Here is a 13,915-nt window from a genome sequence, read left to right on the forward strand (position 1 = left end):
TTATATTTGATACCCTGTGTTAATGATGGCTAGGTTATATTTGATCTGCCTCACCCTGTGTTAATGTATCATAGTGGCTAGGTTATATTTGATCTGCCTCTGTGTTAATGTATCATAGTGGCTAGGTTATATTTGATCACCTCTGTGTTAATGTATCATAGTGGCTAGGTTATATTTGATCTGCCTCACCTGTGTTAATGTATCAGTGGCTAGGTTATATTTGATCTGCCTCACCCTGTGTTAATGTATCATAGTGGCTAGGTTATATTTGATCTGCTTCACCCTGTGTTAATGTATCATAGTGGCTAGGTTATATTTGTTATATTTGATCTGCCTCACCCTGTGTTAATGTATCATAGTGTATCATAGTGGCTAGGTTATATTTGATCTGCCTCACCCTGTGTTAATGTATCATAGTGGCTAGGTTATATTTGATCTGCCTCTGTGTTAATGTATCATAGTGGCTAGGTTATATTTGATCTGCCTCTGTGTTAATGTATCATAGTGGCTAGGTTATATTTGATCTGCCTCTGTGTTAATGTATCATGTATCATAGTGGCTAGGTTATATTTGATCTGCCTCTGTGTTAATGTATCATTGGCTCGGTTATATTTGATCTGCTTCACCCTGTGTTAATGTATCATAGTGGCTAGGTTATATTTGATCTGCCTCACCCTGTGTTAATGTACATAGTGGCTCGGTTATATTTGATCTGCTTCACCCTGTGTTAATGTATCATAGATGTATCATAGTGGCTAGGTTATATTTGATCTGCTGTGTTAATGTATCATAGTGGCTAGGTTATACCCTGTGTTAATGTATCATAGTGGCTAGGTTATATTTGATCTGCCTCTGTGTTAATGTATCATAGTGGCTAGGTTATAGTTTGATGTGTTAATGTCTGCCTCTGTGTTAATGTATCATAGTGGCTAGGTTATATTTGATCTGCCTCTGTGTTAATGTATCATGATGGCTAGGTTATATTTGATATGCCTCACCCTGTGTTAATGTATCATAGTGGCTAGGTTATATTTGATCTGCCTCACCCTGTGTTAATGTATCATAGTGGCTAGTGGCTCGGTTATATTTGATCTGCTTCACCCTGTGTTAATGTATCATAGTGGCTAGGTTATATTTGATCTGCCTCTGTGTTAATGTATCATAGTGGCTAGGTTATATTTGACTGTGTTAATGTATCATGATGGCTAGGTTATAAGGTGGAGGTTATATTTGATGCCTCACCCTGTGTTAATGTATCATAGTGGCTAGGTTATATTTGATCTGCCTCACCCTGTGTTAATGTATCATAGTGGCTAGGTTATATTTTAGACTGCCCACCCAACTCACGCCCTGACCAACTAAAACAAAGACATCACAAAGGAACTAAGGTATAGAACCCTGTGTGACACTGGCCAAGTAGCAAGTGCAACAAAAAACAACATGTAGCACAGAGTTACAGATAGCAATTTGAACAGTCAATAACAATAGAACAAATCTATTTGATCTGCTTCAGTGTGTGCAAAAGAGTAAAAGGTAAGGCAATAAATAGGCCATATGTAGCAGAGTAATTCAAATGTTTAGTGGCTCGGTTATAAATGTTAATGTACACTGGAGTGATAGATATGCAGATGATGTTGTACAAGTAGAATTTACTGGTGTGCAAAAGAGCAAAAAGAATCTGCTTCAACTTCAGCAATATGGTGATGAGGTAGGTAGTTGGATGTGGCTATTTACAGATGGGCTGTGTACAGCATAGTGGCTAGGTTATTTTTTTGATCTGCCTTCCTGTGTTAATGTATCATAGTGGCTCGGTTATATTTGATCTGCTCAGATAGCGGTTATATTTGATGCTATCATAGTTAGTGAGCCTCTTCTGTGTTAATGTATCATATGTTATATTTGTCTGCCTCAACATGGTTCAGCAATGTAATTAGTGCAAATATGTCACCCTGTGTTAATGTATCATAGTGGCAACAGAGAACTGGAAGTTAATGTATCATAAGGGTTATATTTGATCTGCCTCTGTGTTAATGTATCATAGTCAAATCTGTGTTAAATCATAATCAATTTATCAAATATTGATCTGTCACATACACATGGTTATAGATCAGATGTTAATGTATCATAGAGGCTAGGTTATATTTGATCTGCTTTGTTAATGTTTCTGGCACCTCTGTGTTAATGTATCATTGTGGTTATATTTGTTCTTCACCCTGTGTTAATGCAGTAATATCTCTCCTCTGTGTTAATGTATCAACAAGTTATATTTGATCTGCCTCTGTGTTAATGTATCATAGTGGCTAGGTTATATTTGACTACTGTGTTAATGTATCATAGTGCTAGGTTATATTTGATCTGGATCACCCTGTGTTAATGTATCATAGTGGCTAGGTTATATTTGAACCCTGTGTTAATGTATCATAGTGGCTAGGTTATATTTGATCTGCCTCACCCTGTGTTAATGTATCAAGTGAGTGATCTGCCTCACCCTGTGTTAATGTATCATACTAGGTTATATTTGATCTGCCTCTGTGTTAATGTATCATAGTGGCTAGGTTATATTTGATCTGCCTCTGTGTTAATGTATCATAGTGGCTAGGTTATATTTGATCTGCTCACCCTGTGTTAATGTATCATAGAGGCTAGGTTATATTTGATCTGCCTCTGTGTTAATGTATCATAGTGGCTAGGTTATATTTGATCTGCCTCACCCTGTGTTAATGTATCATAGTGGCTGGTTATATTTGATCTGCTCACCCTGTGTTAATGTATCTGTGTGTATCATAGTGGCTAGGTTATATTTGATCTGCCTCACCCTGTGTTAATGTATCATAGTGGCTAGGTTATATTTGATCTGCCTCACCCTGTGTTAATGTATCATAGTGGCTAGGTTATATTTGATCTGCCTCTGTGTTAATGTATCATAGTGGCTAGGTTATATTTGATCTGCCTCACCCTGTGTTAATGTATCATAGTGGCTAGGTTATATTTGATCTGCCTCTGTGTTAATGTATCATAGAGGCTAGGTTATATTTGATCTGCCTCTGTGTTAATGTATCATAGTGGCTAGGTTATATTTGATCTGCCTCTGTGTTAATGTATCATAGTGGCTAGGTTATATTTGATCTGCCTCACCCTGTGTTAATGTATCATAGAGGCTAGGTTATATTTGATCTGCCTCTGTGTTAATGTATCATAGAGGCTAGGTTATATTTGATCTGCCTCTGTGTTAATGTATCATAGTGGCTAGGTTGATCTGCTTCACCCTGTGTTAATGTATCATAGTGGCTGTTATATTTGATCTGCCTCACCCTGTGTTAATGTATCATAGAGGCTAGGTTATATTTGATCTGCCTCTGTGTTAATGTATCATAGAGGCTAGGTTATATTTGATCTGCCTCTGTGTTAATGTATCAGTGGCTCGGTTATATTTGATCTGGCTAGTGGTGGTTATATTTGATCTGCTTCACCCTGTGTTAATGTATCATAGTGGCTAGGTTATATTTGATCTGCTCTGTGTTAATGTATCCTAGGTTATATTTGATCTGCCTCTGTGTTAATGTATCATAGAGGCTAGGTTATATTTGATCTGCCTCTGTGTTAATGTATCATAGTGGCTAGGTTATATTTGATCTGCTTCACCCTGTGTTAATGTATCATAGTGGCTCGGTTATATTTGATCTGCTTCACCCTGTGTTAATGTATCATAGTGGCTAGGTTATATTTGATCTGCTTCACCCTGTGTTAATGTATCATAGTGGCTAGGTTATTTTGATCTGCCTCACCCTGTGTTAATGTATCATAGTGGCTAGGTTATATTTGATCTGCCTCACCCTGTGTTAATGTATCATAGTGGCTAGGTTATATTTGATCTGCCTCTGTGTTAATGTATCATAGTGGCTAGGTTATATTTGATCTGCTTCACCCTGTGTTAATGTATCATAGTTAGGTTATATTTGATCTGCCTCTGTGTTAATGTATCATAGTGGCTCGGTTATATTTGATCTGCCTCACCCTGTGTTAATGTATCATAGTGGCTAGGTTATATTTGATCTGCCTCACCCTGTGTTAATGTATCATAGTGGCTAGGTTATATTTGATCTGCCTCACCCTGTGTTAATGTATCATAGAGGCTAGGTTGCCGGTTATATTTGATCTGCCCTGTGTTAATGTATCATAGAGGCTAGGTTATATTTGATCTGCCTCACCCTGTGTTAATGTATCATAGTGGCTAGGTTATATTTGATCTGCCTCTGTGTTAATGTATCATAGTGGCTAGGTTATATTTGATCTGCCTCTGTGTTAATGTATCATGATGGCTAGGTTATATTTGATATGCCTCACCCTGTGTTAATGTATCATAGTGGCTAGGTTATATTTGATCTGCCTCACCCTGTGTTAATGTATCATAGTGGCTAGGTTATATTTGATCTGCCTCACCCTGTGTTAATGTATCATAGTGGCTAGGTTATATTTGATCTGCCTCACCCTGTGTTAATGTATCATAGTGGCTGTTATATTTGATCTGCCTCACCCTGTGTTAATGTATCATAGTGGCTAGGTTATATTTGATCTGCCTCTGTGTTAATGTATCATAGTGGCTAGGTTATATTTGATCTGCCTCTGTGTTAATGTATCATTGGCTAGGTTATATTTGATATGCCTCACCCTGTGTTAATGTATCATGGTGGCTAGGTTATATTTGATCTGCCTCACCCTGTGTTAATGTATCATAGTGGCTAGGTTATATTTTAGACTGCCCACCCAACTCACGCCCTGACCAACTAAAACAAAGACATCACAAAGGAACTAAGGTCAGAACGTGACACTGGCCAAGACAAAGCAAAGCAGTGCAACAAAAAACAACAACACAGAGTTACAGATAAGCAAACGTACAGTCAATAACAATAGAACAAATCTATATACAGTGTGTGCAAATGGAGTAAGGAGGTAAGGCAATAAATAGGCCATAGTAGCAGAGTAATTCAAATTTAGCAAATGAACACTGGAGTGATAGATATGCAGATGATGTTGTACAAGTAGAAATACTGGTGTGCAAAAGAGCAAAAAGAAACAAAAAAACAATATGGGATGAGGTAGGTAGTTGGATGGGCTATTTACAGATGGGCTGTGTACAGCTGCAGCGATCGGTGAGCTGCTCAGATAGCTGATGCTTATAGTTAGTGAGGGAGATATGAGTCTCCAACTTCAGCAATTTTTGCAAATATGTTCCAGTCATTGGCAACAGAGAACTGGAAGGAAAGGCGGCCAAATCAAATCAAATCAAATCAAATCAAATATTATTTGTCACATACACATGGTTAGCAGATGTTAATGCGAGTGTAGCGAAATGCTTGTGCTTCTAGTTCCGACAATGCAGTAATAACCAACAAGTAATCTAACTAACAATTCCTAAACTACTGTCTTATACACAGTGTAAGGGGATAAAGAATATGTACATAAGGATATATGAATGAGTGATGGTACAGAGCAGCATAGGCAAGATACAGTAGATGGTATCGGTACAGTATATACATATGAGATGAGTATGTAAACAAAGTGGCATAGTTAAAGTGGCTAGTGATATATTTACATAATTTCCCATCAATTCCCATTATTAAAGTGGCTGCAGTTGAGTCAGTGTCAGTGTGTTGGCAGCAGCCACTCAATGTTAGTGGTGGCTGTTTAACAGTCTGATGGCCTTGAGATAGAAGCTGTTTTTCAGTCTCTCGGTCCCAGCTTTGATGCACCTGTACTGACCTCGCCTTCTGGATGATAGCGGGGTGAACAGGCAGTGGCTCGGGTGGTTGATGTCCTTGATGATCTTTATGGCCTTCCTGTAACATCGGGTGGTGTAGGTGTCCTGGAGGGCAGGTAGTTTGCCCCCGGTGATGCGTTGTGCAGACCTCACTACCCTCTGGAGAGCCTTACGGTTGAGGGCGGAGCAGTTGCCGTACCAGGCGGTGATACAGCCCGCCAGGATGCTCTCGATTGTGCATCTGTAGAAGTTTGTGAGTGCTTTTGGTGACAAGCCGAATTTCTTCAGCCTCCTGAGGTTGAAGAGGCGCTGCTGCGCCTTCTTCACGATGCTGTCTGTGTGAGTGGACCAATTCAGTTTGTCTGTGATGTGTAGCCGAGGAACTTAAAACTTGCTACTCTCTCCACTACTGTTCCATTGATGTGGATGGGGGTGTTCCCTCTGCTGTTTCCTGAAGTCCACAATCATCTCCTTAGTTTTGTTGACGTTGAGTGTGAGGTTATTTTCCTGACACCACACTCCGAGGGCCCTCACCTCCTCCCTGTAGGCCGTCTCGTCGTTGTTGGTAATCAAGCCTAACACCATAGTGTCGTCCGCAAACTTGATGATTGAGTTGGAGGCGTGCGTGGCCACGCAGTCGTGGGTGAACAGGGAGTACAGGAGAGGGCTCAGAACGCACCCTTGTGGGGCCCCAGTGTTGAGGATCAGCGGGGAGGAGATGTTGTTACCTACCCTCACCACCTGGGGTCGGCCCGTCAGGAAGTCCAGTACCCAGTTGCACAGGGCGGGGTCGAGACCCAGGGTCTCGAGCTTTATGACGAGCTTGGAGGGTACTATGGTGTTGAATGCCGAGCTGTAGTCGATGAACAGCATTCTCACATAGGTATTCCTCTTGTCCAGATGGGTTAGGGCAGTGTGCAGTGTGGTTGAGATTGCATCGTCTGTGGACCTACTTGAGAGGTAAGCAAATTGGAGTGGCTCTAGGGTGTCAGGTAGGGTGGAGGTGATATGGTCCTTGACTAGTCTCTCAAAGCACTTCATGATGACGGAAGTGAGTGCTACGGGGCGGTAGTCGTTTAGCTCAGTTACCTTAGCTTTCTTGGGAACAGGAACAATGGTGGCCCTCTTGAAGCATGTGGGAACAGCAGACTGGTATAGGGATTGATTGAATATGTCCGTAAACACACCAGCCAGCTGGTCTGAGGGCGCGGCTGGGGATGCCGTCTGGGCCTGCAGCCTTGCGAGGGTTAACACGTTTAAATGTTTTACTCACCTCGACTGCAGTGAAGGAGAGACCGCATTTTTCCGTTGCAGGCAGTGTCAGTGGCACTGTATTGTCCTCAAAGCGGGCAAAAAAGTTATTTAGTCTGCCTGGGAGCAAGACATCCTGGTCCGTGACTGCGCTGGATTTCTTCCTGTAGTCCGTGATTGACTGTAGACCCTGCCACATGCCTCTTGTGTCTGAGCCGTTGAATTGGGATTCTACTTTGTCTCTGTACTGACGCGTAGCTTGTTTAATAGCCTTACGGAGGGAATAGCTGCATTGTTTGTATTCAGTCATGTTACCAGACACCTTGCCCTGATTGAAAGCAGTGGTTTGCGCTTTCAGTTTCACGCGAATGCTGCCATCAATCCAAGGTTTCTGGTTAGGGAATGTTTTAATCGTTGCTATGGGAACGACATCTTCAACGCACGTTCTAATGAACTCGCACACCGAATCAGCGTATTCGTCAATGTTGTTATCTGACGCAATACGAAACATGTCCCAGTCCACGTGATGGAAGCAGTCTTGGAGTGTGTAGTCAGCTTTGTCGGACCAGCGTTGGACAGACCTCAGCGTGGGAGCTTCACCTCCAAAGGAGGTGTTGACTTTTGGGGATGACCAGTGAGATGTAGCTGCTGGAGTGTATGCTACAGGTGGGTGTTGTTATGGTGACCAGTGAGCTGAGATAAGGCAGAACTTTACCTAGCAAAGACTTATAGATGACCTGGAGCCAGTGGGTCTGGCGATGAATATGTAGAGAGGGCCAGCCGACAAGAGCATACAGGTCGCAGTGGTGGGTGGTATATGGGGCTTTGGTGACAAAACAGATGTCAATGTGATAGACTGCATCCAGTTTGCTGAGTAGAGTGTTGGAGGCTATTTTGTAAATGACATCACAGAAGTCGAGGATCGGTAGGATAGTCAGTTTTACGAGGGTATGTTTGGCAGCATGAGTGAAAGAGGCTTTGTTGCTAAATATGAAGCCGATTCTATATTTAATTTTGGTTTGGAGATTGAGTCTGTACAAATACCTAGCTTAATGTGAGTCTGTGAGTCTGGAAGGAGAGCTAGGTATTTGTAGTTGGAAGGAGTGTTGTATGGCATTGAATCTCGTTTGGAGGTTTGTTAACACAGTGTCCAAAGAAGGGCCAGATGTATACAGAATGGTGTCGTCTGCGTAGAGGTGGATCAAGGAATCACCAACAGCAAGAGCGACATCATTTATATATACAGAGAAAAGAGTCGGCCCGAGAACTGAACCCTATGGTACCCCCATAGAGACTGCCAAAGGCCGGACAACAGGCCCTCCGATTTGACACACTGAACTCTATCAAGTATTCAGACCTCATGACTTTTTCCAAATGTTTTGCGTTATAGTCTTTTTCTAACATGGATGAAATAAATACACATCCTCAGCAATCTACACACAATACCCCATAATGACAAAGCAAAAACAGGTTTTTATACATTTTCGCAACTTTATTTAATTTTTCTTTTAGCTCAGGTGCATCCTGTTTCCATTGATCATCCCTGAGATGTTTCTACAACTTGATTGGAGTCCACATGTGGTAAATTCAATTGATTGGACATGATTTGGAAAGGCACACAACTGCCTATAAAAGGTACCACAGTTGACAGTGGATGGCTCTCCTCAGTAAAAGGCACACGACAGCCCGCTTGGATTTACCAAAAGGCACCGGCCCAGCCAGAGCCCGGACTTGAACCCGATGGAACATCTCTGGAGAGACCTGAAAATAGCTGTGCAACAACGCTCCCCATCCAACCTGACAGAGCTTGAGAGGATCTGCAGAGAAGAATGGGATAAACTCCCCAAATCCAGAGTTGCCAAGCTTGTGGAGTTATATCCAAGAAGAGTTGCGGCTGTAATCGCTGACAAAGGTGCTTCAACAAATTACTGAGTAAAGGGTCTGAAGACTAATGTAACTGTGATATTTCTGTCATTATTTTTATTATACATGAGACAAGATTGCAATTTAATAAACAATTTAATACATTTTAGAAGAAGGCTGTAACGTAACAAACTGTGGAAAAAGTCAAGGGGTCTAAGTACTTTCCAGAAGGCACTGTATAGTGTTGTTGTGTTCAGTTATTTTATTGTTAAAAGGTAGATGATGTAAGACCCTGGCAATGAGATTCATATGGTTTATTTAGATAGAATTGTCAAGGCAGCTTTTCCTCTGTAAACAAACACCCAAAGGAATGTGCTTACATCATCGCATGGTGCATAGAATATGCATTTAACGGTAAGAGATCACATGTTGTGGAAGGATGCTATGTAGTGTCTGTTGACCTCTCTGACAATACACTGTTGTTATCTCCGTCTCAGACACATGCCAGTGGAGCTCTACTCAATTAGAGCTCTGGAAAGAGATAACTGATTTGACATGCTGTTCTATTGAATCTGTTTACAGCCGTAGCAGAGTGAGCAAAGCAGAACTGTGGAGAGAGGCTGGAGTTTACACCAAACATTGCCATGACAACAACAAAGTACTCGCTATAAGAAACCGATTGGCACCCAGACTTGTTTTTGCCCACTGACACAGGCCCGGGCTCTAAGATTGAATTGATATGAAGTGAAAGCATAGAGGGAATACTATAATGTTCTAATTTGCGGAGTTCTGGCCACTCAGTGTTACGTGTTGTAGATCCCCGTGTTCTGAGGTGCTGCCAAGCTCATCCTTGGGAATGTGGTCAGTTCAGGACACTTCCATGCATGGCCCGGATATTCTGGACCCAAACGTGAGCGAGAGATCTCTGGTGGCCACGGCTCCCCTCACCAACCTGGAACCCTCCCTTCCCAGCCAACTCAAAGGCCTCTACATCATGGGAGACAACACAGAGTGTTGGGCTATGATTTATTTGCTTCAGGTCAGCTTATCTGGTAAATTAATGGTAAATATATAGATTAATGGGTGGATTGCCATAGGCTTTAATGAGGAAACACCACAGTGTGTGCGGAGTACAACTTCGACCGCCATCACGGAAGCAGCTTACATCGTCCTGAATAAATGATAAAATACAACCAATACCTTCTACATTGTGATTGATATTTTTGTGTTCTGGTTCCACTCTACAGTCCTGGTGTGATGGCTGGCTGACTCAGGAGTCAGAGAAGGCTTTGCTTCATAGCCCGGATCTTCCGTAACACCATGGAGGAGTCCTACAGCGAGCGCTCCCATGCGCAGATGGTTGACAGTATGGGACTTGTGTCATGTGACTCCTACGCTATGGCGGCGGCAATTGATGACGCCTTCGTCACAGTGAGAGCGACCACATGGTGCTCCTGAACACACTGGGCATGCTGAAGAAGACTCACAAGGCCTTTGTCATGAGGAAGGTGAACATGGAGAGGTTTGAGCAGCTGATGAGCTAACCACTAAACTGTAGAACTAAACTAACAGATGTTTGATGACCATAACCACTCTATGGGACCAGAACCAGGGAACAGTGACAACTCTAACCTCACCCAGTCACCACAAGACCATTACTTGAGCACACACCATAATCCCTCCTTAACAGAAACATTACAACAGTGGCCCTCACTTACACAGCTGATTAGAGAACAGAGACTCAACTGGTTAAAGAGATTGAAGAGGACATTAAGCACTTACAAATTCGTAACATTTTGTACAAATTGGAATTCGTAACATATCATACGAATTGCAGGAAAACATTTATTTTACATTTTTTTACCATCACTTTAAGAAGGAACATATTTTCATGTCTTTGTATTTGATCTTGGACAGACAATGTGTGGGTTCATGAAATAGGGCCACACAGTGAATGACTGCTCAATACAAAGGGCAAATCTGGGCAAAATCTGTTGATGTCGATGTGCCCTTGAGCATAAACAATCATGCAAGAGGTTTTGCAATGATTTCTATGTCGAAGATATGAAAAACATTTGTTGGTCTGATGTGTGTATTGAGAAACATCCGGACGCTAAACTAAGCATTTATGAAACTGCTTCTTCTGGTTACTGATAGACATGCGCGGATAAAGAAACTGACTGTTAGATCAAATCTCCATTGGTAGATGATGAATTGAAAAACTGTATGGCTGAGAGGGATGAGGCAAAGTGAATAGAAAATAGGTCTGACAATACAGCAGACTGGTAAACATACAGTAAATTGAGAAATTCAGTAACTAAACTAAACTAAACAAAAAGAAAAAACTATACTATGGCACAAACATAAATGATATAAAGAATAATAGTAAAAAGCTCTGTAGTACATTAAATGAATTTCTAGGAAAAAAAGCAAACTCCGCTCCATCTCATTGGGACAGATAGATTTCACAGAAAACAAATTAACAACAGACTTTCAGCATGCTTATAGGGAAGGGCACTCAATATGCTCAGCACTGACACAAATGACTGATGATTGGCTGAAAGAAATTGACAGTAAGAAGATTGTGAGAGCTGTTTTGTTTGACTTCAGTGCAGCTTTTCATGTCATTGATCATAACCTATTGCTGAAAAAACTTAGGTATTATGGATTTGCATCCTCTGCCTTATTATGGATTGAGAGTTACCTGTCTAATAGAACACAGAGGGTTTTCGTTAATGGAAGCCTCGCTCATACAAATTCAGTTGAGTGTGGTGTACTGCAGGGCAGCCGGCTTGGGTCATTATTGTTTCCTGTTTTTACAAATGTCCTTCCACTGACCTTGAATAAAGCCTGTGTGTATCTATGTACCCTGATGACTCAACAGTATACACATCGGCTGCAACAGTAAAATAAATAAATGAGACTTAACATAGAGCTCTAGTCAGTTCTAGAATGGGTAACTAGCAATAGGCTGGTGATAAATATCTCAAACTAAAAGCGTAATTTTTGGGACAAATCACTCGCTCAACCCTAAACCTGGTTTAGATCTTTTATTGAATAAAGTGGCTATTGAGCAAGGTGAGGAGACTACACTGCTGGGTGTAACCCTAAATAGTGTTTGTTTGGACCCCAGGAAGAGTAGATCCCTAGTAAATAAGAATACAAATAGCAAGCTTTCAAGGTCAAAACATATAGACTCATTGGTTGCTAAAATGGGAAGAGGTCTGACCATGATAGGGCATTGCTCTGCCTTCTTGACATCTCAGTCAACAAGACAGATCCCACAGGCCCTAGTTTTGTCGCACCTGGACTTCTGCCCAGCTGTCTGGTCATGTGCGGCAAAGGACATAGGTAAATTGCAGTTGGTCCAGAACAAAGCAGCACGTATCACACTTTAATGTACGTGCATGTCTGTCTTTCCTGGCTCAAAGTTGAATAGAGATTGACTGCATCATTATTGGTCTTTGTGTGAGGTATTGATGTGTTGAAGGTACCATACTGGGAAACACACAGTATTAAATAGAGCTATCAATACATGGACATCTCTGCCACCTCAGGTAACTCAAGCTAGCAATAAAACCAGTTTTAAAAAAAGATAAAAGATCACCTTACTGCACGAAGGGGACTGTGAAGAGACACAGCCATTTTATATATATTGTCATTTGCACTGTATTATGTATTAGACCTAGATATTGTGTGTATGTACTGATATGAAGGCTGTGACATTTCAAATGGGTGTATTTCAGTCCTTGACTAACAATGTTAGTCAATATGTATGATGTCATGTTTCATGTGGACCCCAGGAAGAGTGACTGATGCTTTTGCAGTGTCTCGTGGGGATCCTAATAAATACCAATACTTAAGTGCTTTCTCCATTTTTTTTTTGAATGGTCTGCCTATCCATGTGAGAGACGCAGACTCGGTCTCGACCTTTAAGTCTTTATTTAGGAATCATCCCTTCAGTAGGTCCTATGATTGAGTGTAGTCTGGCCCAGGAGTGTGAAGGTGAACGGAAAGGCTCTGGAGCAACGAACTGCCCTTGCCGTCTCTGCCTGGCTGGTTCCCCTCTCTCCACTGGGATTCTCTGCCTCTAACCCTATTACAGGGACCGAGTCACTGGCTTACTGGTGCTCTTCTATGCCGTACCTAGGAGGGGTGCGTCACTTGAGTGGGTTGAGTCACTGACGTGATCTTCCTGTCCGGGTTGGGTTCATGCCGTGGGGGAGATCTTCGTGGGCTATACTCGGCCTTGTCTCAGGATAGTAAGCTGTTGGTTGAAGATATCCCTCTAGTGGTGTGGGGGCTGTGCTTTGGCAAAGTGGGTGGGGTTATATCCTGCCTGGTTGTCCCTGTCCGGGGGTATCGTCGGACAGGGGCACAGTTTCTCCCGAACCCTACTGTCTCAGCCTCCAGTATTTATGTTGCAGTAGTTTGTGTGTCGGGGGCCTAGGGTCAGCCTGTTATATCTGGAGTATTTCTTCTGTCTTATCCGGTGTCTTGTGTGAATTTAAGTATGCTCTCTCTAATTCTCTCTTTTTCTCTCAGAGGACCATGCCTCAGGACTGCCTGGCATGATGACTCCTTGCTGTCCCCAGTCCACCTGGTCGTGCTGCTGCTCCAGTTTCAACTGTTCTGCCTGCGGCTATGGAACTCTGACCTGTTCACCGGACGTGCTACCTGTCCCAGACTTGCTGTTTTAAACTCTCAAGAGACAGGAGCGGTAGAAATACTCTGAATGATCGGCTATGAAAAGCCAACTGACATTTACTCCTGAGGTGCTGACCTGTTGCACCCTCTAAAACCTCTGTGATTATTATTATTTGACCCTGCTGGTCATTTATGAACATTTGAACATCTTAGCCATGTTCTGTTATAATCTCCACCAGGCACAGCCAGAAGAGGACTGGCCACCCCTCATAGCCTGGTTCCTCGCTAGGTTTCTTCCTCGGTTCCGACCTTTCGAGGGAGTTTTTCCTAGCCACCGTGCTTCTACACCCGCATTGCTTGCTGTTTGGGGTTTTAGGCTGGGTTTCTGTACAGCAC

The sequence above is a fragment of the Oncorhynchus masou genome, unplaced genomic scaffold (assembly GCF_036934945.1).
Source record: "Oncorhynchus masou masou isolate Uvic2021 unplaced genomic scaffold, UVic_Omas_1.1 unplaced_scaffold_2018, whole genome shotgun sequence".
NCBI classification, from domain to species: Eukaryota; Metazoa; Chordata; class Actinopteri; order Salmoniformes; family Salmonidae; genus Oncorhynchus; species Oncorhynchus masou.